This window comes from Mauremys mutica, chromosome 7 (genome assembly GCF_020497125.1).
Source record: "Mauremys mutica isolate MM-2020 ecotype Southern chromosome 7, ASM2049712v1, whole genome shotgun sequence".
Taxonomy (NCBI): domain Eukaryota; kingdom Metazoa; phylum Chordata; order Testudines; family Geoemydidae; genus Mauremys; species Mauremys mutica.
Window position 1 is genome coordinate 108,820,329 of NC_059078.1, and position 26,395 is coordinate 108,846,723.

Sequence of the window (26,395 nt, forward strand, 5' to 3'; positions counted from 1 at the left end):
TGTCTATAATGTAAATTATGTTTGAGATTGTGATTAAAAACAAAACTTTATCTTTTAAAAGTACAACATATTCAACTCAAATATCACCACAAAGCAGCAATTATCTGCTATTTAAATGATTTTACCAAGCAATGCCATTTGGCAACTGATGCAGTAAGCTCATCACCAGCTGTGTAAAACATCAGAATTGATACAAATGATGGGAGAATGGGAGCAAAAATAAATGAGTATCACCTATTAAAAAGCTAAAATGAAGACTCTGATAACTACAGAATTGTTCTCTTCTAGTTTCCCCTGTACTAGTTTATTTACTGTTTCCAAACACAACCAAAATTTAGGTCCATTTTAAATTGCTACTACACCAATTAAGATGCAGTCTACTTGTTTACAGAAGTCTTTAGGAAATAGCTGGAATTTTTGCAGTTAGTTAGAAAATGTGATACTATATTAGTAGAATTGGTGAGAAAAAGAGTAAACTGGTTAGCTACCCTGCAGATCTAGCAGCAGTTTAATTATTGCACAAACATCAATGATGATGCAGTACAAAGAAAGATAATTTAGCAGAGAGTGCTATACAAGAAGAAATAGTTTAACAAATAGGCATCGTAATTTCAGCTCTCTCCAAAAGCAAGATGTGGGAGACGAAGATAGAAGAAATAATTTTTAAAAGTCAAGCTGAAGGCAGGCATTAAACATGGGGAGGGCATATAACATGTAAATTAAGCTGATACCATACTAAGATGCTTGGTAAAATTCACATGAATTTTAAGCATTAGCAAGGGTACACCTAATTTGGATATATTTAAACAAAACCTCAATTCCTACAGATTCAATACGTAAGCAAAAAGGAAACATGTTAATGAGTATAAACCTGTAAACAAATACAAGTTCCTAGTGCGAAAGTAGGAAAGGTGGCCAAGACTGTTTCCTCCCAGTAGGAATCCTAAAATTACAAGCTGAACAACACAAGCCAGAGCTGTCTTGAATAGACGAATCTAAACTAACTTTGCTCTCTTCACTACCTTCATAGTTGTGGGTCCTTCCTGATGTATCACTCTAAAATGTGCCATACAGAGACAACACAACTAATAAAATGCTTCTGATGGAGGACACACTCCACCTATTTTATAGTTTAAGGATCTGAGATATAAATTAAGTATCACTCATATTTCAAATTAAGGCTTTTTCCATGATGAACTATTGTCCAGGAGTTCTAACATGCACCAAAGTCACTCAAGGATAAAATTTGAGTACGTTGTTTTGACCCAGAAGTATTTTTAACCTATGTCTCTAAAAGTCCACTTTGAGCTATGCTTCTGTATCAAGTGCATAAAAGGAGTGGTTTCTAACTATTTAGTGTTCCTGTTTATTTTAAAATACCTTCATTTTATTAAAAATGTAATATTGTAGACCACTCTCCAATAACAAGGGACTAGTGTATTTGCAAATCCAGGGGCTGAGCAGGGACCATGCTTTTTTCTATTTAGAGGAATGGCTACCAGCATTTCAACAAATCCTTTCTTCAAAACCATTACACTATATAGTTGAAGCTTCCAAAAGCCTGTGAGCAATAGATGCAGAAATGTTATTCCAGTCCAGCACTGTGACAAAACTAAATCTATAACGATTTTACATCAACACGTATAAGTTAAAAACACCTGCAGATATTAGACTGCAAACTAGGAGACACCAACTTAGTTTCTGGTGTCCCACTTCCATAGCTAGAAGACACTGGTGATGGCTCATGTTGCTCTACCATACTGCAACCCCTCTGGATGATTACTGAACAGTACTAATGGGTTTCTATGTCCTCTTTCACAATTATCTAAGTCAAACTATTAGAGACTCAAAATGAAGTGCTGAATAAACCAAAGGAAGAAGTGCCTCCTGAATTACTCTTTTGGGGGTTCTGAATACAGTTATACTAACAAAAAAAATTAATTTCTGCATTGGACAACTCTGCATGTAACTGATATTGCACACAAAAAAGCTGAGAGGTGAGAGTTAGTGTATGCTGTCACTAGACAAATTACTGTGTCCCCAAATACACATCTGCACACTAGATTAAAATGTGAATCTTTAAGCAGTTAAAGATTCAGGTATTGTTCCAGTAACCTCTAAAAAGGAAACACTACTGTCCAAAGGGGCAATTGTCAAAAATTCTAGAAAAGTTATTTTCTTCATTGGTATCACTGAAAGTCACTGTGCTAGTACAAAGGTCTTAGCAGCTGTGCTGTCTGCGCCATGCAGGAGACCCAGATTCTATATCTGCAATCATATTAACACCATCTAGTCCTGAGTGGGTAGCTGGGACTAATCAAGAAGAGGTGTGTTCAGAATCTGGATTGAAGAATGAAAGAGAGTGCCTACCTACAGCTGTTCATAGAGTTGCATTAATGAACTCCAAAGAGGGTTGTATAGTTTAGCTTTATCAGCAAGCTAGTTGCTACCATGTAGGGATTTGAAGGTAGAGTTGCAAACCAGAGATGGAGACAGTCCTAAGGAGCCACCATCAAAGTGAATATCAGAAGATTATTTTACAGTCTATTAATAAGAATGACTTCAGTTCATAAATATTTCAGATCCTGTTCTGACTATGGTTTATCTTTGTACATCAACATCACAAATGCTCTGTACAACTTGGTACCATGTTCAACATTAACTATGAATATCCTACAGTCTATAATACATGTACAAACAAGTAATTCACAACATGCAGGTGGCTTCTGTAGTACAGAGGTAAAGACTTCTCTAGAAAAAAAATGGGGGGGAGGGGGAGAGAGAATAAATGGGAGTCAACAGACCTATGATCTCATTCCTGTAGATCTCAGTACTGCAGATGTTTGGAGAGCAGGGGAAAAAAAGGAGAGTTTCCTGGCTTTCTCTGTTTAACAGTCTTGTCATTTGACTATAGCTTTTAAGTTGTCTGATATAGCGCTTTTGGGGTGGAGTGATAAACCTGCATATAGCAGTTCATAAAAAAACCTTCTTTCAGGGAACAGTTACTGCAGAAGCAAATTCCTGATTTCCAGTGGAGAAGTGAACACTATTCATTTAAACTAGGATACAAGTTAATGGAGACACAAACAAAAAAGTCCAAACACGATTTAGATATTAATATGTGGAATTCAAAAGCCTTATGGGCAGAAGATGCACCACACGTCTCCGTTTAAGTAAGCTGGGGTCATCCTCCGACTATAAAAACACTCAGCCTAGTTGGAGTCTGCTGGACGCCGCAGGTATTTCTACACCCGTAAACAAACAAGGCAACTGCAGTAGCATCGTCTCTCCTGAGCGGGTGCCTGGAGTCCCCCGGCAGGGCGGCCGGGGGGAGGACACGCAAGCGACGTTCTCGCCCTTTTCCAGACCGTGACCCCTTGTTACGGGAGAAAAAGTTTCAGGAGCCCCCCCTCCCAAACCGGGAAGGGAAGAGAAGGGAAGACGGCCGCGGCCCCGGCTCAGCACGGAGCCCGAGCGGCGCTGGCGGCGGGATGGGACTCCCCTGGGTCGCTCACCGTGGGGAACAGACCAGGGCAGCCAGGGTCCTGCTGGGGGAGGGGCCGACTCACCCCACCCCCCGCGCGCCATCCCGATCGTTAAAGGGGCGCAGGGGGAGGGGCTAGGGAGGGGGCACCCAGCGACAGGAAGCTCCGTCCGTGGCGATGGTCGGGGCGGGGGGCTCGGACGAGCAGGACGGGGAGCCCCTGGCCTAGGTGTCCCGCAGGGCAGGGGGGTTTCTGCCCCAGAAGGCGGCTGGCGGAGAGAGGACCCCCTCCCCCGGGGGTCGGAGGGAGAGCAGGGCCTCGGGCGGCGGTTTCCAAAGGAGCCGCCGGTGGGTGGCCCCGAGGGGAATCGCTCCTGGGCGGGGAGGGAGGTTGCCTTACCCCGCAGCGCCGCCTGCTCCTGCCGCTGCTCCCGGATCCGTCCCTCAGACACCACTCGGTGCAAGCAGCCCCCCGCGCCCCCCACCAACCCCCCGCCCCGCTGGCTGCGGGTCCCCGCTCAGGACATGGTCTCTCCCGGCCTAGCTCGCTCGCTCGGCCGCGGGCGCTCCCACTCGGCGCAGCCGGGGGGATCTGCAGCCCCAGACTCCCGACTCCTCTAATGGCGGCGGCTAGAGCAGCCCAAAGCAAAATAAATCCCCATACGGCAGAGGGCTCTCACGTCAGCGAGCCCGGAGCCCTGCCGCATGCTCATTGGCGGAAAGCACCCCGTCCGCCCAGCCAATGCCAGAGCGCCTCTTTGGGAAGAAGTGGTGATGTCATCCCCGCCGCTGTGAGGATGCGGGCGTTCTCCCCTCCCCCATACACAGCCGGAGAGCTGCTCTCTCTCCCCCCACCAGCCCAGAGAAAGCCCCGCCCTCTCTCGGGGAGGCGGACTCTCCCCTCCCCCCCCTCGGCTCCTCCCCCAATAATTCACAGAGCTTCTCCCTCTCCCTGGCCTGCTCCTGCCAGAGGACCACACATCTTGTCAGGTTGCCAGTTTTGCTAGGACATATTCCTGGAGGTTTCGTCACAGGACATAATCTTTCATAAGACATGAATCTTTACTTTCTGGGGGCTCCAGGACAATCCTGGAGGGTTGGCAACCCTGCATGAATAGACCCTATCTCCAACAGGGGAGCAGCCTCAACCCAACTCTACCCCATAGTTCGTTCCCGTCCCCCAGGCGACCAGCCACACCAGAGACCCCCCCACACCCTTCCACTCCCCCAGGGACATAGAAGACGCCCCTGTACTAGAATATAAACTGTATTATACTGTTCAGCTCCTAGGTGGTGCTACTTGTAACACCTGATCTGAGCATGCAACAGATCTACCTGGTGGTGAATTAAAGTGTAGACTAAAAGGAAACACATCTCTGGTGTACATCTCTGGGAAGGAAGCACTATAGCCAGATCATATCTGGTACAAGAGCCTGAACTGCTAATAGCAGCCCTGCAGCCTACTGTGTACGACAGGGCTGGCCAACCTGGGCCTGAGAAGGAGCCAGAATTTACTAATGTATATTGAGAAAGAGTCACAGTAATATGTCAGCAGCTCCCCATCAGCAACCCCCCCCCCACCGCTCCCAGTGCCTCCCACCCACCAGCAGCCCCATAGATCAATGCCTCCCCTTCGCTCCCCATCAGCTGTGGTATGCAGGAGGCTGGGGGGGAGGAGTGAGGACATGGCAGGGGATTGAAGGAGTGGAGTGAGGGCAGGGCCTGTGGCAGAGCCAGGGGTTGAGTAGCGAGCACCCTCCCAGCACATTGGAAAGTTAGCACCTGTAGCTCCAGCCCCAGAGTCAGTGCCTTTACAAAGAGCTGCATATTAACTTCTGAAGAGTCACATGTGGCTCCAGAGCCACAGGTTGGCCACCCCTGGTGTACAAGATGCACATGACACCACCCTACCCCTCCTCTACTCCATTGTGCTTCCTCCCTCCCGGAGGGAACCACACAGGAGACCCTACCTCAGTGTGCTCTTTGTCTCCCAAGGGACAACATAGGAGGCTCTCAATTCTGTTAGGATCCAAAGAAGAGACCCCAACCCTTTCCTTACAGACCCAAAAAGTTTCCGCTGTTTCCTTCCAGACCAGAAATGAGCCCCATCCTCCCAATGGTCCAGAGTGCAGGTCTCTTGCTAGGCCTCTGAGCCTTGACCCTCACCAAAGAGGTCTAAAAAGGAGCTGTCACCTCCCCTTCTCTCTCTCACTCAGAGATCCAGAAGAAAGGAAAAGACACATCACATTTTTCCCAAGAGCCAGAGGGGAACCTGTATCCTCCTCTTGCTGCCTCCCTCACAGCAACAGGTTGTTTATTCACCCAGCTCTCACTTTTTCAGTCTTAACACTCAGGCTGCCTCATATCTAATTTTTCCTCTACGGATTCCAGGCTACCATTGGCCACCTCCTCCACACAGCCTCTACTTCCTCTCCAACTCTGATCCCCTCTGACTTCAGCATGTTACTTCCTTTTCCTGTACAGTACTAGGCAGTATGGAGCCATCTACTGGCTAGATGATGGACTGGGTAACAGTGCCTTACACAGCTACATCATTTCCTTCACATTCAGTTGGGGTAAGGGAAAGGTACCCAATAATGAAAATGCACCACAGCATCACTTACGCTAGGAAAAATCCCATTGTCCAGCAGATCAGGACTCCAGTCAGGGCAAGCCAAATTTAATTATTTTCAAAGACTGAAATGAAACTTTGTCTCTCTTTACAAGGAAACTGGTTTGCTATAAACAATATTCAGCAGCAGAAGAAAATGGATCATTTGCCCTTCCCAGCCTGTGTCATTGCTAAATTCTGTCTCCACTCAGCAAGTGGTGCCCTACTCTACACATTGGCAAGCATATTAAGGCTTAATTATATTTAGCTACACAAAAATGAGGACAACCATATTTTCTTGTCACACAGCCAGATATGAGATCCAAGATGAACTTGGACAAGTCATCTTAAAGAAATATTTCTATCGTTAGTGGATACCTATTTACTGCCTATGGTCTTTGTGATTAGAAGTAATTCAGAAAACTTGCTCTTAGCATGTTAGATAAGCATTTGACAAGGAAGTTATCTAAAAGAATGGTGAATGCTAAGGTAAATCCTCGATACTCTTTCAAATATTTAACCACATAAAATATACAGAAACAACTGTTTTAGATTAGACAGGGTGGAAAGATCAGGTTTATATAAAAACAAAAAGAATTTATAGTTTTGAATAAATTTTCTCTTTCAGCTCTTTCAAGGTATTTCCTAAATCTTTCAGCAAGTTATCCAGCTTTCCATGGAAACAGCTAGATTTCTGGTAAAATAAAACTGAGTGAATTACATTAGCAGATTGCAAGATAAATTCTGGGTGTGTCTGGAAAGAATTTAATGGAATCTGGAATCAAATCCCTGAAAAGATGTAACAGTAACACAAGGCAGGCACTGAATTTTGTCACACAGGAAAGAGGAAAAATTATGGCAACAGAATTAACAAGTTTTATCATTTAAGGAACTTTAGAAACAGAAATGATTGTTTTGTAAAATAAATTACATGGTTATTTTGTAAAATGGAACCATTTCATGTAATCAAGTAGATATGTGTAAACACAGACTAGCAGAAATGGTTAAATGTATTGTCAACATATTCCTTTAAATACTGATCAAAAACACTATTATCAAAAGTGAATCCTGCATGTATCTTAAGACCACAGGACCAGTTTCCAGGATCTATGACTCTATGGCAGCCTGTCAGGTGGACTGCCCGGGTCTCAGTTCCCTGTCAGGAAGAATTTAGAAATGTTTGGTTTTCATTCCTAATCAGAATGAAACCAAATTTTGAAATCCTCTGCAAAATGAAATTACCTTTTGCTGCACAGCTCTGCTCAGTTCCTCAAATCTTCAGATACCCCATTCCTTCAGTCCTTCCAATGCTCACTCTAAGTTTTCTTCCCCCCTCCCTCTATCATCTCTCAAGTTCCTGTTTTGATTCAATGTGCTTGTAAATGAATAAATAGCACAGGAATCAATATTTAGGAAGCAAGCATTGAAACATTTTACAATAGAGTATTGTAAAATACTCCCCCATGGGATGATGTTCAGAGAAGGACTGCTGAGCAGAGATGGGGTCCGCCTATGAAGGACGGGGAAGAGTATCTTCGGATACAGACTGGCTAAGCTTGGGTAGGCTTTAAACTAGGTTCCCCAGGGGAAGGAGAAAAAAGCCCACAGGTAAGCCCAAAACATGGAGACCTGGTGAATGGTCAGAATCTGGAGGGAACATGGGCAATCCTAGCAGAAAGAAAGGAGAGACAAGAGAGCGCATAGATGGGAAATCTAATGACCATTTTAGATGTCTATATTAATGCAAAAGGTATCGGATATAAACAGGAAGAACTAGAAATACTACCAAATAATCATAATTATGACATAATTAGCATCACAGAGACTTGGTGGGATAATTCATATGACTGGAATATTGGTACAGAAGTGTACAGACAAAAAAAGCAGGATGTGCTTTCTTGTATATCAAACATGTACACACTTGCACTGAAGATGAGATAGAAGTGGAAGGTAGATCCATTGAAAGTCTCATAATAAGGATAAAAAGAGAAAGAAACAAGGGTGATGTTATGGTAGGAGTCTATTATAGACCACCTTACCTGGAAGAAGAGGTGAATGAGGCTTTTTTTAAACAACTAACAAAATCATCCAAAGCACAGGATATGGTGGTGATGGGGGACTTCAACTACCCAGACATCTGTTGAGAAAATAATGCAGCAGGACACCGATTATCCAACAAGTTCTTGGAATGCATTGGAGACAACATTTTACTGCAGAAGGTAGAGAAGGCAACTGGAGGACAGGCTGTTGTAGATTTTATTCTGACAAAGAGGAAGGAACTGGTTAAAAATTTGAAGATGGAAGGCAGATTGGGTTAAATTGATCATGAAATGATACAGTTCATCGTTCTAAAGAATGTTAGGAAGGAAAACAACAGAATAAAGACAAGGGACTTCAAGAACACAGACTTTAGCAAACTCAGAGAATCGGTAGATACAATCCCATGGGAAGCAAGTCTAAGGGAAAAAAAGAATTCAGGAGAGTGGGGAGTTTTTTAAAGAGCCATTATTAAGGGCACAAGAGTAACCTATCCCAACGTGCAGGAAAGATAGGAAGTATGGTAAAAACCACCCTGTATAAACCAGGATATCTTCAATGACCTGAAAATCAAAAAAGAGTCATACAAAAACTGGAAAGTAGGTCAAATTACAAAGGATGAATATTGTTGCCTGATTTTTAGGGGATTAATATTATTGTTTATATAATAAAGGTTATAGGCTCGCCAATTGATCTGATCAGAAGATAATAAGGTTCTTGTCCCAGAATCAGGCTACCCAGAGTATTGCAAGGATCCTCGGGATGTATGACAAGGACACTCAATTTCAGAACAAAATACAACCTTAAAGACTTTTATTGACATAAATGGAATAGTAATCAAATGGAAAAGAAAGCAACCAGAATTAAAAAGGAAATAGTACAGTTCTGGAGGTACATGTGGTATCATTTACTATGGGTATGTCTACACTATGAAATGAGGTCAATTTTATAGAAGTCGATTTTTAGAAATCGATTTTATACAGTTGATTGTGGATGCCCCCACTAAGAGCATTAATTCGGTGGAATGCGTCCTCACTACCGTGGCTAGCATCAATTCATGGAATGGTGCACTGTGGGAAGCTATCCCACAGTTTCCACTGCTCATTGGAATTCTCGGTTAAGCTCCCAATGCCTGATGTGGTAAAAACATTGTCGCGGCTGGTTTTGGGTACGTGTCGTCAGTCTCCCCTCCTTCCATCCCTCTCTCCCTCCCTCCTTGAAAGCAACTGCAGACAATCATTTTGCGCCTTTTTTCCTGGGTTACCCGTGCAGACGCCATAGCACGGAGCCCACTCAACTCACCGCTGCTGTTGCGAGCATTGTAAACACCTCACACATTATACTGCAATATGTGCAGAACGTGGCTAAGAGACGGCAGCACGAGGACGATTGTAAGGAGGACATGGATACAGACATTCCTGAAAGTATGGGCTGTGGCAATTGGGACATCATGATGGCAGTGGGGCTGGTTGATACAGTGGAACGCCAATTCTGGGCCAGGCAAACAAGCACAGATTGGTGGGACCACATAGTGTTGCAGGGATGGGATGATTCCCAGTGGCTGTGAAACTTTCACATGTGTAAGTCTACTTTCCTGGAACTCTGAGAGTTGATTTCCCCCGCCCTGAAGTACAGGAATACCAAGATGAGAGCTGCCCTGACAGTTGAGAAGTGAGTGGCGATAGCTCTGTGGAAACTTGCAATGCCTGACTGCTACTGGTCAGTCAGGAATCAACTTGGAGTGGGCAAATCTACTGTGGGGACTGCTGTGATTCAAGTAGCCAGTGCAATCACTGACATTCTGCTATCAAGGGTAGTGACTCTGGGAAATGTGCAGGTCGTAGTGGATGGCTTTGCTGCAATGGGTTTCCCTAACTGTGGTGGGGCAATAGACGGAACACATATCCCTATCTTGGCACTGGACCACCTTGCCAACCAGTACATAAATCACAAGGGGTATTTCTCAATGGTGCTGCAAGCACTGGTGGATCACAAGGGACGTTTTACCAACTCAACGTGGGATGGCTGGGAAAGGTGCATGACGCTCGCATCTTTAGGAACTCTGCTCTGTTTGAGCAGCTGCAAGAAGGGACTTACTTCCCAGACCAGAAAATTACTATTGGGGATGTTGAAATGCCAATAGTTATCCTTGGAGACCCAGCCTACCCCTTGCTCCCATGGCTCAGGAAGCCATATCCAGGCAGCCTGGACAGTAGTAAGGAGCAGTTCAACTATAGGCTGAGCAAGTGCAGAATGGTGATAGAATGTGCCTTTGGACGTTTAAAAGCTCGCTGACCCTGTTTGCTGACTAGGTTAGACCTCTGCGCAACCAATATTCCCATTGTTATTACTGCTTGCTGTGTTCTCCATAATATTTGTGAGAGTAAGGGGGAGACATTTATGGTGGGGTGGAAGATTGAGACAAATCACCTGGCTGCCAATTTTGAACAGCCAGACACCAGGGCGATTATAAGAGTACAGATAGGCACGCTGTGCATCAGAGAGGCTTTGAAAACCAGTTTCATGACTGGCCAGGCTATGGTGTGACAGTTGTGTGCGTTTCTCCTTGATGAAAACCCGCCCCCCTTTGTTGATTTTAATTCCCTGTAAGCCAACCACCCTCCCGCCTTCAATCACAGCTGGCAAAGGAAATAAAGTCACTATTGTTTTGAAACCATGCATTCTTTCTTTATTAATTAAACAAAAGAGGGAGATAACTGATAAGGTAGCCCGGGTGGGGTATGGTGGGGTGGGGGAGGAGGGGAGGAGGGAAGGACAAGGCCACATTGCTTAGCCACACTACAAATCAAAACTGTTTGAATGACAGCCTTCTGGTGCTTGGGCCATCCTCTGGAGTGGAGTGGCTGGGTGCCCAGAGCCTCTCCCCCTCACCCCCTTCTTGGGAGTCTGGGTGAGGAGGTTATGGAACTTGGAGAGGAGGGCAGGCGGTTGTATAGTGGATGCAGCGGCGGTTTGTGCTCTTGTTGGCTTTCCTGCAGCTCCACCAGACGCCTGAGCATGTCCGTTTGCTCCCCCATTAGCCTCAGCATTGCATCCTGCCTTTTCTCATCGCGCTCACTTAATGCTTTCCTGGACTCTGCCACTGAATGCCTCCATGCATTCAACTGTGCCCTATCAGTGCGGGAGGACTGCATGAGCTCAGAAAACATGTCATCGCAAGTGCATTTTTTTCTCCTTCTAATCTGCGATAACCTCAGGGACAGAGATGATAGGGGGAGCACAGAATCATTTGCACCTGTGGGGAGATAAAAAGGGAAAGTAAAATTTAAGATGATACATTTCTGAGAACAAAAGGGAGACTCTTTCACAGTGAATCAAGCAATTCACATGTGCTTTAGGTACAAGGTTGCATTTTGCCTTTTATATTGAGCGCCTGCCAGTATGGTGACACATCACACATGGCTGGGCAACAGAATTCGGTTTCTAGGCAGCCATGGTAAGCCAAAGGGTACATGGGTTTGGCTTCTAACGCCTTCATAACATGTGGTAATGTTTTCAAACTGCAGCACCCTACTTTCCCATAGCAAGCAATGCCGGTTGGGTTTGCCATTTAAAAGGAGGGGCTGCTGTTTTCTGGTGGATGTGCAGCACACACCTCCTCCCACCCCTCCGCATGGCTATTTGGGATGATCTCTTCACCCCTCTCCCCATCACGTGGCTATTGTCAGGGATGATCCCTTTTAGCCAAGTGCAAACAGCCCAGTATGAACGGGGTCCTTTTACTGTTCCCTTTACAAAAATTCCCCTATTTCAACCAAGTGGCCATGAATGATCTCACTCTCCTGAGGCTAACACAGAAAGATATAGACCGAATGTTGCTTGAATACAACCAAAACCCAGGACCATTTGCTGCCATGCCTTATGCTGCAATGATTCCAGACTATTTGCTACTGGCTTGGCATGGTAAAATGTCCTACCACAGAGGATGAAATAAGACAGCCCTCTCCAGAAACCTTCTGCAAAGGCTTTCAGAGTACCTCCAGGAGAGCTTCATGGAGGTGTCCCTGGAGGATTCCTGCTCCATCCCCAGACACATTAACAGACTTTTCCAGTAGTTGTACTGGCCGCGAATGTATCCCAAGTCTTCAGGGCAAATCAAACAAACATTTTTGCTTTTAAACCCTGTACTGTAGTTACAAATGTGCACTCACCAGAGGTGCCTTCTCCTCCTTCAGGGTTGGGGATCCCGCCTTGGGAGGGTATTGGCTCCAGGGTGATGAAAAGGTCCTAGCTGCCAGGGAGAACGGATTCACCACTTGCCTGCTGTGCATCCTCCTCCTCCTCCTCATCTTCATCCACAAAATCCTCCTCTGTGTTGCGTGAGACTCCTCCCTTGCAGGTGTCCACAGACCGTGGTGGGGTAGTGGTAGGGTCCCCCCCTAGAATGCCATGTAGCTGATCACAGAAGCGGCATGTATGGGGCTCTGACCCAGAGTGACCGTTTGCCTCCTTTGTCTTTTGGTAGGCTTGCCTGAGCTCCTTGACTTTCACGCGGCTCTGCTGTGTGTCCCTGTTGTAGCCTCTATCCATCATGCCCTGTGCGATTTTGGCATATATATTAGCATTTCTTCTTTTTGATCAGAGTTCTGCCTGCACAGATTCTTCTCCCCATGCAGCAATCGGATCCAGTGTCTCCCATTCACTCCATGCTGGAGCTCGTTTGCAATTCGGGGGGGACTGCATGGTCACCTGTGCTGCTGAGCTCGCCACGCTGACCAAACAGGAAATGAAATTCAAAAGTTCCCGGGGCTTTTCCTGTGTACCTGGCTAGTGCATTGACATTGAAAGTGCTGTCCAGAGCGGTCACATTCGAGCACTCTGGGATAGATCCCAGAGGCCAGTAACGTCGATTTGCATCCGCACTACCCCAAATTCGACCCAGCGAGGTCGATTTTAGTGCTACTCCCCTTGCCGGGGAGGAGTACAGAAATCGATTTTAAGAGCCCTTTAGGGTTGCTTGTGTAGACGCATTCATTATAAAATTGACCTAACATGGATAAAATCGACCTAACCCTGTAGTGTAGCCCAGGGCTATAAAGCTATAAAGATTAAAATACTCACTCCCTTCTTTGAAAGCCTGGTGGTAAGAGACGAAGGACCAGCCCTATCTCTGGCATGCCAAAAGAGTCCAATGCTCCAATTATCGAGTGGAAGATGAAAAATTTAGGAGACGCTAGAGAGCTAGAAAGCTATAGAAAGACCCAAGAAAAACTAACCCAAAACCTAACTTAAAAACTAACTTAACAATATGGTGGTTTGCCCCTCTTATACAGCCTGAGCACTATGTGCCCACCTTCCATGTCCAAACTTAATTTCCTGACCCACACAATATCAGGGGGTGCTTATGTAACCTGCACACCGTCTGGGTGTGGCGTTCTGTCCCATCTAGTGGAACCGAGACCACTTAAAGAGAGAGATTAAATGAATCTGCTCTGCAGCCTCAGCTAACAGTCAGTTGGTTTTTAGCTCCTGCAGTAGAGGCTCATGCACTAAGCTCCAGAGGTCCCAGGTTCAATCCCGCCCACCAACGACCAGGGTCTGTTGGTGTTACACTTACTCTATAGTCTGGCATATTCATACGTATTAATGCTAAGTAGCTCATTCTCACTTCTGTTATTTCTGGCCTGATTGGTGGTGATTTCCATGATCTTTGTAGTGTACCTGTTAAGTTTACTGGGGGAACGTGGTAGGCCACTTATCTATGCCAAAGGCCACAAACATATGTATGATAATTAGCTTTAGCTCATACAGGATGTGGCCTGTACAGTCAGGGGCGGCTCTAGCTTTTTTGCCACCCCAAGCATGGCAGGCAGGCTGCCTTCAGCGGTGCACCTGCGGGAGGTTGCCAGGTTTGCAGCTTTAGCGTACCCGCCGTCGAATTGCCGCCGAATCTGCAGGACCGGCGGACCTCCTGCAGGCAAGCTGCGGAAGGCTGCCTGACTGCTGCCCTCGCAGGGACCGGCAGGGTGTCCCCCATGGCTTGCCGCCCCAGGCATGCGCTTGGAGTGCTGGTGCCTGGAGCCGCCGCTGTGTACAGTCCTTGCATTACTGCCAAAAACACTTTAATACAAAACTATAAATCTATTATTTATTATAATAAAACCAACAACAAACCAATAAGAAAGGATATAATAAAGGAAGCAAGCAGGGCTACAATATAAAAAAAACTAACATAAGCATGTCTGGGCAAAATTAGAAAGGTCAAGGCACAAAATGAGATTAAACTAGCTGGGAACATAAAGGGTAACAAGAAAACATTTTACAAATACATTAGAAGCAAGAAGACAACCAAGGACATAGTAAGCTCATTATTCAATGAGAAAGGAAAGAAAATAAAGAAAACACAACAATGTTGAATGCCTTTTTGTTTCAGCTTTCACCAAAAAGCTTAGCAGTGAATGGACTAACATAGTGAAGATCTGAGTCTAATAGGGAAAAGAACAGGTTAAGAAGTATGTAGACAAGTTAGATGTCTTCAAGTCATCAGGGTCTAATGAAATACATCCAAGAATACTTAAGGAACTGGCTGAAGAGATCTCTGAGCCATTAGCAATTCATCATTGAGAACTCATGGAGGACAGGAGAGATCCCAGAGAATGGGAACAGGGAAAATATATACACCTCTACCCCGATATAACGCTGTCCTCGGGAGTCAAAAAATCTTACCACATTATAGGTGAAACCGTGTTATATCGAACTTGCTTTGATCTGCCATGTGAATAATACTTAACTGGGAGGGGTTGCAAGCACTTTGGAAGACAGGATTAGAATACAAAATTATTTTGACAAACTGGAGAAATAGTCTGAAATAAATTGGATGAAGTTCAACAAGGACAAATGCAAAGGAATAATCAATTGCACAAATACAAAATGGGAAATAACTGTCTAGGAAAGAGTACTGCAGAAAAGGATCTGGGGGTTATAGTGGATCACAAACGAAATATGAGTCAACAATTTAATACTGTTGCAAAGAAAGCGAACATCATTCAGGGAATTTTTAACAGGAGTGATATAAGCAGGAAACAAAAAGTCATTCTTGCACTCTACACAACACTGATAAGGCTTCAACTGGACTACTGTGTCCAGTTCTGGGCAACACATTTCAGGAAAGATGTGGACAAACTGAAGAAAGTCCAGAGGAGAGCAACAAAAATGATTAAAGGTCTAAAAAATATGACCCATGAGGAAAGATTGAAAAAATTAGGTTTTAGTCTGGAAAAGTGAAGACTGAGGAGAGACATGATAACAGTCTTTAAGTATATAAAAGGTTGTTATAAGGAGAAGAGTGATAAATTGTTCTCCTTAACCACTGAGGACACATCCGGAAGTAATGAGGCTTAAATTGCAGCAAGACAGATTTAGGTTAGACATTAGGAGAAACTTCCTAAGTGTAAGAGTGGTTAAGCATTGGAATGAATTACCTAGGAAGGTTGTGGAATCTCCATCATTGCAGTTTTAAGAACAGGTTAGACAAACACCTGTCAGGGATTGTCTATATAATACTCTGTCCTGTCTCAGTGCAGGGGACTGGACTAGGTCATCTATTAAGGTCCTTTCCAGTCCTACATTTCTATTATTTCTATGATTGCTACAAGTTGCACATAATGCCTGACAGCTTCAATCAGCTAAAGACAAGTTTGTGCCAGCTTGAGGGTACATTAAGGAAAGAAACAAGTTACTAAATTGCTTCCTTCTATACCAATATGGGACATTAGGATAAGATGAAATTGTGTCAGCCAGAGTGCAAGGATTCCATACAGTTAGTGATGCATAACCACAGATTTCTCAGTTACTCATTTCCCTGCACTCTATTTAATACTAGCTGTCAGCCAGAGTGTAGTGATTAGGCAACTCACACCCACAACCAATCACAATGCAGACATTTGTATAATCACTATATGGTTATTTCTCAGTAACCAAGTTGTGACTATGCAAAGCTCCCTATTCTGACTGGCTACTATAATCCTTCTGTTCCAACCATCTCTTTACTCAGAATTTTCAAGCTGTTTGCCTGCAACAAAGACTGACAACTAAACTAATATGCTTAGATGAAAGAGTCGAAAAAGATACCCACCATAAACCAAAGAAGATGAGGTTGTTGACACTATAGTATTGAGAGGGAAACAGTTTTAAAAAAGGTTTAAAGACAGTTTGATTCACTTTCCTCCTTCCATCCTCTCCCCAAGTCCCTCCTTCCCTTCCTCTTGGGTCATCAAGGTTCTTGCCACCAGTGTCCTTCATATGTTTGTGTTTCACATATTGGGAAAATCCCTCCCTCTCCTTCCCCATTCACTTTTAAACAAAAAATACTGCATTGTAGCTAGAGCTTGAAGAATTTGCCAGATACCTACTACTCAGAGGACTTACTCTACAAGACAGAGATTGATGGTCAGCTAGTGAGGTCTAGGGGCAATGTCCTGGCTAGAACACCAACCCCCCTCACCTGCAGCTGTTGGAAAAGGAGACAGGGTTTCCCTCAAGGTTGCTGTACCAGGGACTTATTGTCTTTATCAGCAAGCTTCAAATTTATCAAACTCCTCTTTAACTGCTGAAGGAGAAAAGATCACCTTCTCCTCAAACACTAGTCTCCAACTATCAAGGAGGAAATAAACACTCCCTAAGCTCCACCCTCATGGCCTCAAGGGGGAGTTGTTTTTGCTATTCTACCCTTCAGTCAGGCTCTATTTTTGGACTATTCTTGGAGAACATCCTGCAGGAGGGAGTTTTAAAACCACATTTCCCCCTCCTTTCCTGGGCATCTGCTCTCAAAAGTTCCTCTGACTGATGGCTCGGGCATGGATCATCAGATCCTTCCCTCTTGCCTCCAATCTTTACTGCTTGGTAATACAACGGAAATGGAAATATAAGAGACTATCTCAAGCCAAGGGGCACCAGATTAATCAGGATAGGGGACAAAGGAGAGCAGAGGAGCAACCAGGGTGGGGAAAGCTAAACAATCTTCAGCTTTATCTCCCCAGTGTATGTATGCTGCAGCTCCTGTGGGGAAAGCAATGACAGAAAAGCCAGTCACTTTCCCTCCTTTTTCAGAAGGCAGTCAGATGTAGGAGCAGCTCACATGTAGACTCTAGCAGCAGCCTACTGGCCTAGGTATTTTCTTCTTTTTCACCCACCACAGGATCTGCTACAAAAGCCCAAGCAGAGCATGTACAAGGAACCAGCAATGTAGGCCCCTGATTGCTTCAAGCAACATATAACCCACTACGGAAGGGGACAGAGGAGAGAAAAAAAAACTGTTTAAAAAAAGACAACAAAGAACCAAAGGAGATCAGAGTTAGAAAACAGATATAATGTCAGCTATGCAGAGATGAAGCTTAAGGGGATACTTGGCTATCACCATTGGAGCACTGGTTTAGAACATTTTAATACACAATACATTATTCTTGGTATTCTTATACTTCCACTGAATAAGAAGGAAAGGAAGATGGCACAATCACACAATAATAGGGCATCTTAACTCATTGGTTCTTTAAGACCAGAATGACCAGGGATTCCTAGAGTCCTTTGTCAGCTGGACAGACATTCTACGGGCAAAGGGTTCTGGGTGCATTGTCAACAGAAAAGTAATATACATAGATACATAAATAGGCCAACAGGCACTGGAATCCAGAGTCTGTCTACAATTTGGAGACTTCATGAGGTGGGAGTATCTTCCCATCTCAGATGGCCAACACAGCATAGATCACTGCAATTGCTCTATGCAGGTTTGTCACAGCAAAATGACAAAGGAGAAAAGAGAAGGAGAAGTGGAGAAAAAAGGGAGAGAGTCAAGGAAAACAAAGAGAGGAATCAGAAGATAAAGAACTACCAGAAGGGAAGTTAGAAACCAAAAATAAAGCAGAAGGGAAAGATAGGGAGAGCAATAGAGAAAGCCTTCCCTGCGTTCTTTAATGATCAATGATAAGAAGCATTGCCATTAGAAAAGCTGATATAAATCATGTGAAATGGCTGGGGAGGCCTGAAACATCTCCATAAAGGTATAACAAATAAATCTGCAACTGACCGGAGACAAAATTGTGTAAGAAACAAATTAAAATCCATAAACTAGCTATAACATAGAAGGAAAATCAGCACATAGGAGTCTAGACTCCCTTCATGTATGGGCAGCCATCAAGCTCACCTCCTTTTCACTATACTACAACACCACCATCCACCAAGAATCAACCAAATATGCCACTACATCAGTGGCAGAGTGATGACAGCGTTTTGAGGCTACCTTGATGTTAAATCCTCAAGCTTCTGCTAATTTACATGTCTAAAAATGTTGCATTATGAAAACATTGAAAGGAACAAGAAAATTCTGTTACATCGCCGGCAGTTACATCGCCACTCAGAGAGCACTGAAGGGAAACCACTGTTGTGTGTTCAAACTGTCAGCTGCCTGTGCAATAGCGTGTTCACACTTGCAGCACTTGCAGTGATATTTGGAGCAGTGCACTCTGGGCAGCTATCCCACAGAGCACCTCTTTCTCTTCTGCCGCTAAGACTTGTGGGAAGGTGGAAGGGGGTCGCAGGGCATCCTGGGTCCTGTCCCAATGCCCCGTGATGTATTGCTTTGCATCCCAGCAATCCCTGTGCTGCCATCCACATTTGGCACCATCTTTCAATGGTTTGTGTACTGCACGCTCTGCCTCTTCGGTCTGCAGAAACGGATCCCGCACTGTTGACCAATATGCTGCTTGCTCTCACTAACACGTCAAGAGTGTTATTCCTTAAGCTACAAAGGCAAGAAGAGTGCAACATTGATCTCACCACACATAGTAGCTATGACACGAGATTGCTTGTGGCATTCACAGAGGTTCTGACCACAGTGGAACACTGCTTAAGAGGTCTTTCATGTGGGTCCCCACATCTGTACTCTAGAGTTTAGAGTGGGGAGGGAACCCTAATAACTCGCTTCAGCAATTCCCAAAATCAAAGCCACTTACCAGGGGCCTTCTCTCCTGTTTGCGCTTTTCCAAGCGCCGACAGCTGTGACTGGCTAGCCTCCTCTGGGATAGAGAAGAGCTCCTAGCTGCATGCATCTCTGACCTCTGAGTCGTCTTCTGCCTCTGGGTCCCTCTCACCCATCCACATCCTCATCCAGATTTCCTTCTCCTGGCTTGGTCCACTCTCAACTGGCAAATGAGCCACCAAAGTATTCATAGTGGCCTTCGCAGTGGAGGTGGGGTCACCACCGAGTATCGCGTCCAGCTCTTTGTAGAACTGGCAGCTTGTGGGTGCAGCACTGGAGCAGCGGTTTGCCTCCTGTGCCTTGTGGTAGGCATTCTGCAGCTCCTTCACTTTGACCCTGCACTTCAGTGTGTCCCGGTCATAGCCCCTCTCTTTCATGCATCGTGAAATCTGTCCATAGGTATCATAATTCCTATTGCTGGAGTTCAGCTGGGACTGGACAGCCTCCTCTCCCCAAATGCTGATGAGGACCAGCGGTTTGACATTGCTCCAAGTGGGGGATCGCCTGGTGTGGAGCAGGCATAGTCACCTGGAAAATATGCTGAGACCACTGCACATGTCACCGAGCAAACAGGAAGGGGACTTTCAAAATTCCCAAGGAATTTAAGAGGTGAGGTTCACAGTTGGTCACCTGAGAGCATGGCAGTAGAGTTCAAACCGATGACCAGAGAGGTGAGAACAGGCATTATGGAACACCTCACGGAGGCCAACTGCAGCGCTGTGATCGACCAGGATGTCGTCAGAGTGGCTTTTTTACAGTGCTGCAACCGCACAGTTTCTGCACACTAAGTGGTTTGGCAGTGTGTACACCTTGGGAGTTACACCGCAGAAAGCTGCTTTACTGCACAGAAACTTGCCAGTGTAGACAAGGCCTAAGAGTACAGTGGTCAGTGGTATGAAAAGAGAGTCAAAGGGGTGAAACACAGAAACCCTAATAGCTTGGAAAGCCAAAGTCAGCTAGAGCAGACTGCTAGGAAACACTAAGTATTTGAAGAACTGTAAGGGCTTATGTCTAGAAATTTAATGAAAGCAGAGTTTTGGAGTTTTTGCATATAGAAGAGAAAAGAGGCTAATTTGTGTCTTAAGCACCTTGCAAAGTACTATGACTTTTGACAAATCCGGAACCCTTTTTTCCAGGCTTCTGCAATGTAGGGGTGGCAGTTCTCTAATTCAAATGGTTCACCAGATGTGAGCAGTCTGCTGTAACAGATATTAAAAGAAGTTTCACAACAGCCATCTCTGAGTGCAAGGGAACTTCTGCATTTAAACAACTAGTTTTGTCCTCAGGTTCTCCTGTCTTAGGTATGTGGGAACTATGACAAGACAATTTCATTTTATGGTAAAATATTAGCGGTGCCAGGTACAGATCTATTGTACCCATTTCAAATGTAGACTTCACTCCAGCAGCAACTCTTGAGTGTGGAAAGCAGCCCAATGTTTCAGACTCCTCTGAGTTTCTGTTCTGGCTTTTGTCTCAATTTCCTAGCTACACTATGTTGTTTGACTTTGTTGACTACTCTGGATAAACATGTCAATTAAATAATCCCAATCAGATTAACAAAGAGCTGTCTCCCCTAGCTAGTGCATAGGAGAACACAAACATAAATAGATCTTCAGTACAAATTTCTATCCGCTCAAACTGAATTCATATATTTGAACTTGAAGAAGTGGCAACATGTTGGAAAAGAAAGAGAAATCTTGTGACCCAAGAGTTTTCAGAATTAGTAGCTCAAGAAATATAATCCTCTATAAAATACTACACATCTCTCGTGTACAGTGAAAATTGTGATACACAGGACCCTTTAGTAAGTTGTCTATAACTTCACATATATCCTCTTCTATGGGATTTTCAGCCATTTCTGCATTGAGTATAACTTGTTCCATGGTAATACTTCTCTCAGTCTCCATTTATAAATTCATAAAATGTTCCAGACTAAAAAGGCATCCTACAATGGATATAACTTATAGCTTTCAAACTATTCTAAACCAGTCGATTCACTTCTCCTTCCTCTCAGCAGGAGCCTTACACATAGTGCCAAATAACAGCAGCTATAAGTCTTTGAAGGTTAAAACATTATTTTATCTTTAAAAAATCCCATTTTAAAATCTGCTTTAGGTGTAAAGGAAAGAGAAGTTGGAGGCTCATCCTGGTCCCTAGTGGATATCTATTTACTTCTCAAAATCCTCACATAGGGGCTGACTGGAAGATAAATTGAAGTCAATAGAAAGACTCCCAGTGATTTCACGGGGCTTTGGCTCAGGACCAAAAAGACCAGTCCCCAAAAGTGCAAGGATGCTCAACCGCTTGTTGACAAAAGAGTTGCTATAATGCAGCCACCTCCAGGATGAGTAGCAACAGCTAACTCACTTCCCACAGCACAGCTGTTTAGAGGAAGAAAGTGAAGAAATACACTGTTATCATGAAACTGTAGAGGAAATGTAGTTTGAAGACTGTAATTCCCCATACTGAATTCTTCCAAAACAAAACTATTATGCTTCATTATTAAGAATATTTAGCACTTACACAGTATTTTACTTTTTCAAAGGGTTTCATAAATGTTACCTAATGCCACACTCTTATGACATTAATATTATCCCCACTTTCAGAAGGGGAGAGGGACACAAGACAGTTAAGTGACCTGAGGTCCAACTGGGTCAATGGGTATGTATGTACTGCAGACTTAGGTTGGCTCTTACCTGGGTTTTAGCCAAACCCCCTTACCACCCACACACAAAAACTTTTAACCTCAGCTTCTATGTGCTTTGACTTTGGTGTGCTTGCCCAGCTGGGGGTATAGAATAGGTTTCACTTTAACATGGGCTCTAACCTGCTTACTTTTCAGTGAGGACACAGTTTATAATGAACAGAATTATCATTATGGAAGATATTGCAAGCTATGGGGTGGCCTTGGCTTCAGTTGAGGGCAGAAGCCATGCCATTTCCCTGGCTCTCTTCATCGCCCCACACCATGTGTAATCTAAGAGATATTCCAAACGGGAGGCTGGGGGGAAGGGGGTGGGAGTTAAACATGTAACTAGTGATTTATTGATTTAACTGGTTGCTGCTAGCACACTTATTCAAAGCTGGAATTACATACTTAGCAAGCATGAATGCAGATGTAAATATCTATACACACATGCACACTTACACACCTGTTATACCAGTATTCACATTAAAGCAGTGTCCTATACAGAATGTATTATCGATCCCACTGGCTGAACTATGTAGAAAAGTCCCTTGGTGCTAGCAGTGCTTGACCTGCTGGTGCTCTCAGTTCACAGCATGCTATTTGGAAAGAGGAAGAGGTGCATGTGAGGGAGAAAAGGCAAATCTGTTGTTACAAAGTTCTGCATCCTGTTTACGTTTGCCCAATTTCTTCCCCACTCCTGGCTGATGATGTCTGAGAATTTTTTGAACAAAAGGAACTCAAGGCAGTCAGAGGAATTCCTGGGCTGGGCAACCTTCCTATGTCCATCCCTATAGCTTACAAGGTCCTATCCTGGGAGCAACAACTACACTGCAAATAAAATATCTCCTTGATATGTATAAACAGTCTTCTATCAGAGATCTGGAAAAATTGTTCCCTCTTCCAATTTGGGATCTCTGGCAGATTAATGTCCTCCAATGCTACTGGTGCCTGAAATAATGTTAAGACCTTACCTGCTAACAGGCCCCTAGTCTGTCGGCCCTGCCCTCTTCTGCCCCCAGTCATGCCCATTAAGCTTTTCTCAAGATTTTAAAAATAAATTAAATATGAAATACCTGCCATAATCTCTGTGGACCTGAGATGCAACTGGCAGATGCATAGAGATGAAATGAAGGCATATCAAGCAAAAGCACATAGAAGTATCAACTTGTGGTCTGCTGTGTCACAAAACATAAAGAGGGAAATGTGTTTCTTTCTTTCCATGGTCAAAAATATAATATACTTTTTCATTGTGTCCCACCTCTAACAGGCCGATGTAGCCATCCACACCTGCCAGCTCTTGAGCCAGTGCGGGAAAGAAAAAGGTTCATGGATAACCTGCTGCTAGAAATGCATAATGACTTTCATCACAGGTTGGACAGGCACCTTGAGCTTCAGCAGAAACAACTGCAGCAAGACAAGGAGAGGAAGGAAAATCTGGTCACAGACTACCTTGAGCATGACCAAAGCAGCAGAGGGAGCTATTTTAATGGTTGCTCTCCCTGTTGGCCAGTAAGCTGCAGACACAAGCACCAGTGTGGACTTTCCTCCACACTACCATGTCCTGCAGCCAATGCATGCACTGGCCAATTCTGGGGTGGACTGGGTTATGCATCAGTCCATGCAGTCAACCCTTGTGACTTCATCAGGTAAGAAAAACCTGATCCACTGACAATGTGCATTTCCATTACCAGTGAAATTTCACTGAGTGGCGTCACTGTTTTTACTACACTTAGCGCTTTTTGATTTTGTGGCAATTTACACACTTTACTTGTTGGCAGCTGTGCTGCCTGTATTGGTTCTTCCTGTATTTTATTTATTACTTTAATATGGTATAATTTTTATAATAAAGTGCTTGGTTCTACACTACATCCATATGCAAGTGCTTTGGAAGCAAGGAAAAGGCAGAAAGATTTATCCAAAGATTTTAATAGGTCATTCAAAATCACATAAAAGCAACAACAAATTGATAAATTGGTGTGTGTGTGCTAAAACACCACATTGTGCCAGATTTCCCATGCATCTCTCCCTGCAACACAAGGATGTGGGCACACAAGACATCCCTTACTTCCTTTGCTCTCCTGGACCCATCTCCAATAATAACAGGTTTCTGGTTACCTGTATCAGGCCTTCAAGCCAGCCATGTCTTGAGCCCATTCCTGGTGAAAACTCTCTTATTTATCCTCACAATTGCAGTGTAGTGTGCATCATGCCCTAATAATAAGAATGACAGTGGGCACATAAGCATCTGAACAGGTCTGTAGACAGTGCCATCTTGCCACCAGTCAGCCAAATAAAATTTTTACCACCTTCCTGCAACTGCTCAGGATTAAATTAAGTAATTAAACCTTCTTCTGCCAGGAGCTCTGACATCAGGGTAGGGTTTCAAAAGATAGGACAGTAAAAGATAGCTTGGGTTCTCTAAAATAACAGTGGGCATAGAAACCCCATTAATAAGCATATTATTTGGAGGGATTAAGATCCCTTCTTGTCCAAACAGATAAATGCCAGAGCTGCATCTGGCATCATGCTTCTTACCAGTGGATAGTGTTCATGAACCTGCCTTTACAGCTGACCAAAGCCTGAAGAATGAACAAGTTGTGTCCTCTCTGGCTGATATATCTATATGCTCCCTGTGAGAGACAAACAATGAGCACATGTGTACAATCACTGCAGGGGCGGCTCCAGGCACCAGTGCTCCAAGCACATGCCTGGGGCGGCAAGCCGCGGGGGGTGTTCTGCCAGTCGCCGCTAGGGCGGCAGGCAGGGTGCCTTCGGCGGCTTGCCTGCGGAAGGTCCACTGGTACCGTGGCTTCGATGGACCTCCCGCAGGCGTGCCTGTGGAGGGTCCGCAGGACCAGCGGACCCTCCATGCTTGGGGCGGCAAAATGTCTAGAGCTGGCCCTGAATCAGTGGCCGCAAGGCAGTTGGGGAACCCCATTCTCTCAAAGCCAACTATTATTTCAGGAACAAATTTCAATAATCAATAATCACTTCACAAACCTCCACCACCACTGCACCGACAGTTGACTTGCCAACACCAAACTGGTTTGACACTGACCAATAGCAGTCTGGGGTAGCCAGTGTACAGACAGCAATAGCAACCTGCTTCTGGACTCGTCTGGCTTCCCTTATCTGTGTGTCCTAACACTGAAGAGTTAGGGCAAGCTCCTCACACAGCTCCATGAAGGTGGCCTTCCTCATGCAAAAGTTCTGGAGCCACTGCTGGTCATCCCAGGTCCGCTTGATGATGTAGTCCCGCCACATGGTGCTTGTGATCCTGTGCCAGAACTCCCAGTCAGCATAGGGGGAATCCACACCAATTGCAACTACTCACCTGTCTCCACTCTGCCATGGTAATATCCAGTGTGCGTGATCTCCTCACTAAGCCTGACTGCTGCTGCCTTCTGAGGGCAGCAAGCCGCTGACGAAATGCCCACCACCACATCTCAGATCCTTTGTCTGCATCCTGGTGTGTTAACAGTGCAACTAAAACCAGGAACAGTTCATCACAAGAACATAAGAACGGTCATACTGGGTCAGACCGAAGGTCCATCTAGCTCAGTATCCTGTTCTGACAGTGGCCAATGCCAGGTGCCCCAGAGGGAATGAACAGAACAGGTAAACATCAGGGCTGTCCTTAGGCATACGTAGGGCACCTGAAAATTTGGGGCACCCCAGGGTCTTAGAGTGTCCACCCTCCCACCTCTCCCTATCCCTTTCTGACCCTTCCTGCAGGCTCCCACCACAGCTGGCTGGTGCAGCCTGGTGAGTCTTCCTCCAGTGAAAAAGCCTTCCAGCCTGCCAGACCTATTAGCACAGCATTGAAACTGTTAAAGAGCCATTCAAGTGGTAATGAAGCCATTTAACAGACATTTGCCAACCCCCCAGGTATATACTGTCAGTTTCTGAATTTATTGACAAAAACAGTTGTGCATGACTGTAATATTTACTCAGAACATGTTAGTCTACAAGATCTTAGTTTAAAATTTGCTTTAAAAATATTTTATTAGTGTTTTGCTGAAGATTATAAAAATCACATCTCTAAAAAATCCTTGCATAGATTTTTAGATGCACCATCTGAGTATTTATCTTTAGCCTTATATGCTTGAATCTTCAGACATACAATTTTTTAAATAAATCCTTCAAAAGACCACCCTTATCTAAAATACACATGAGAGCCCGTGCTGCCATCAGGCATAGGGGCACCAGTTTAATAATACTGCATAGGGCTCGGCCCGGTATTCATCAAGTGATCCATCCCATCATCCATTCCCAGCTTCTGGCAAACAGAGGCTAGGGACACCATCCCTGCCCATCCTGGCTAATAGCCATTGGTGGACCTATCCTCCATGAATTTACCTAGTTCTTTTATGAACCATGTTATAGTCTTGGCCTTCAAAAGATCCTCTGGCAAGGGGTTCCACAGGTTGACTCTATGTTATGTGAAAAAAGACTTCCTTTTGGTTGTTTTAAACCTGCTGTCTATTAATTTCATTTTATGGCCCCTAGTTCTTGTGTTATGAGAAGGAGTAAATAACACTTCCTTCCTTACTTTCTCCATACCAGTCACGATTTTATAGA

The 26,395-nt window shown here is 44.6% G+C and overlaps 1 protein-coding gene across 2 annotated transcripts in view; it reads right to left on the bottom strand.

Moving 5' to 3' along the window:
- ZRANB1 (zinc finger RANBP2-type containing 1) overlaps positions 1–3,968 on the bottom strand; it is a 69,572-nt gene extending 65,604 nt beyond the window's left edge. The window contains exon 1 of one of the 2 annotated variants that reach the window (XM_045025964.1): positions 3,885–3,968. The gene's annotated coding sequence lies outside the window, so the exon portion shown is untranslated. The remainder of the gene's footprint in view (positions 1–3,884) is intronic. The other variant, XM_045025963.1, reaches the window with a different exon arrangement.
- Between the last annotated feature and the right edge of the window lie 22,427 nt (positions 3,969–26,395).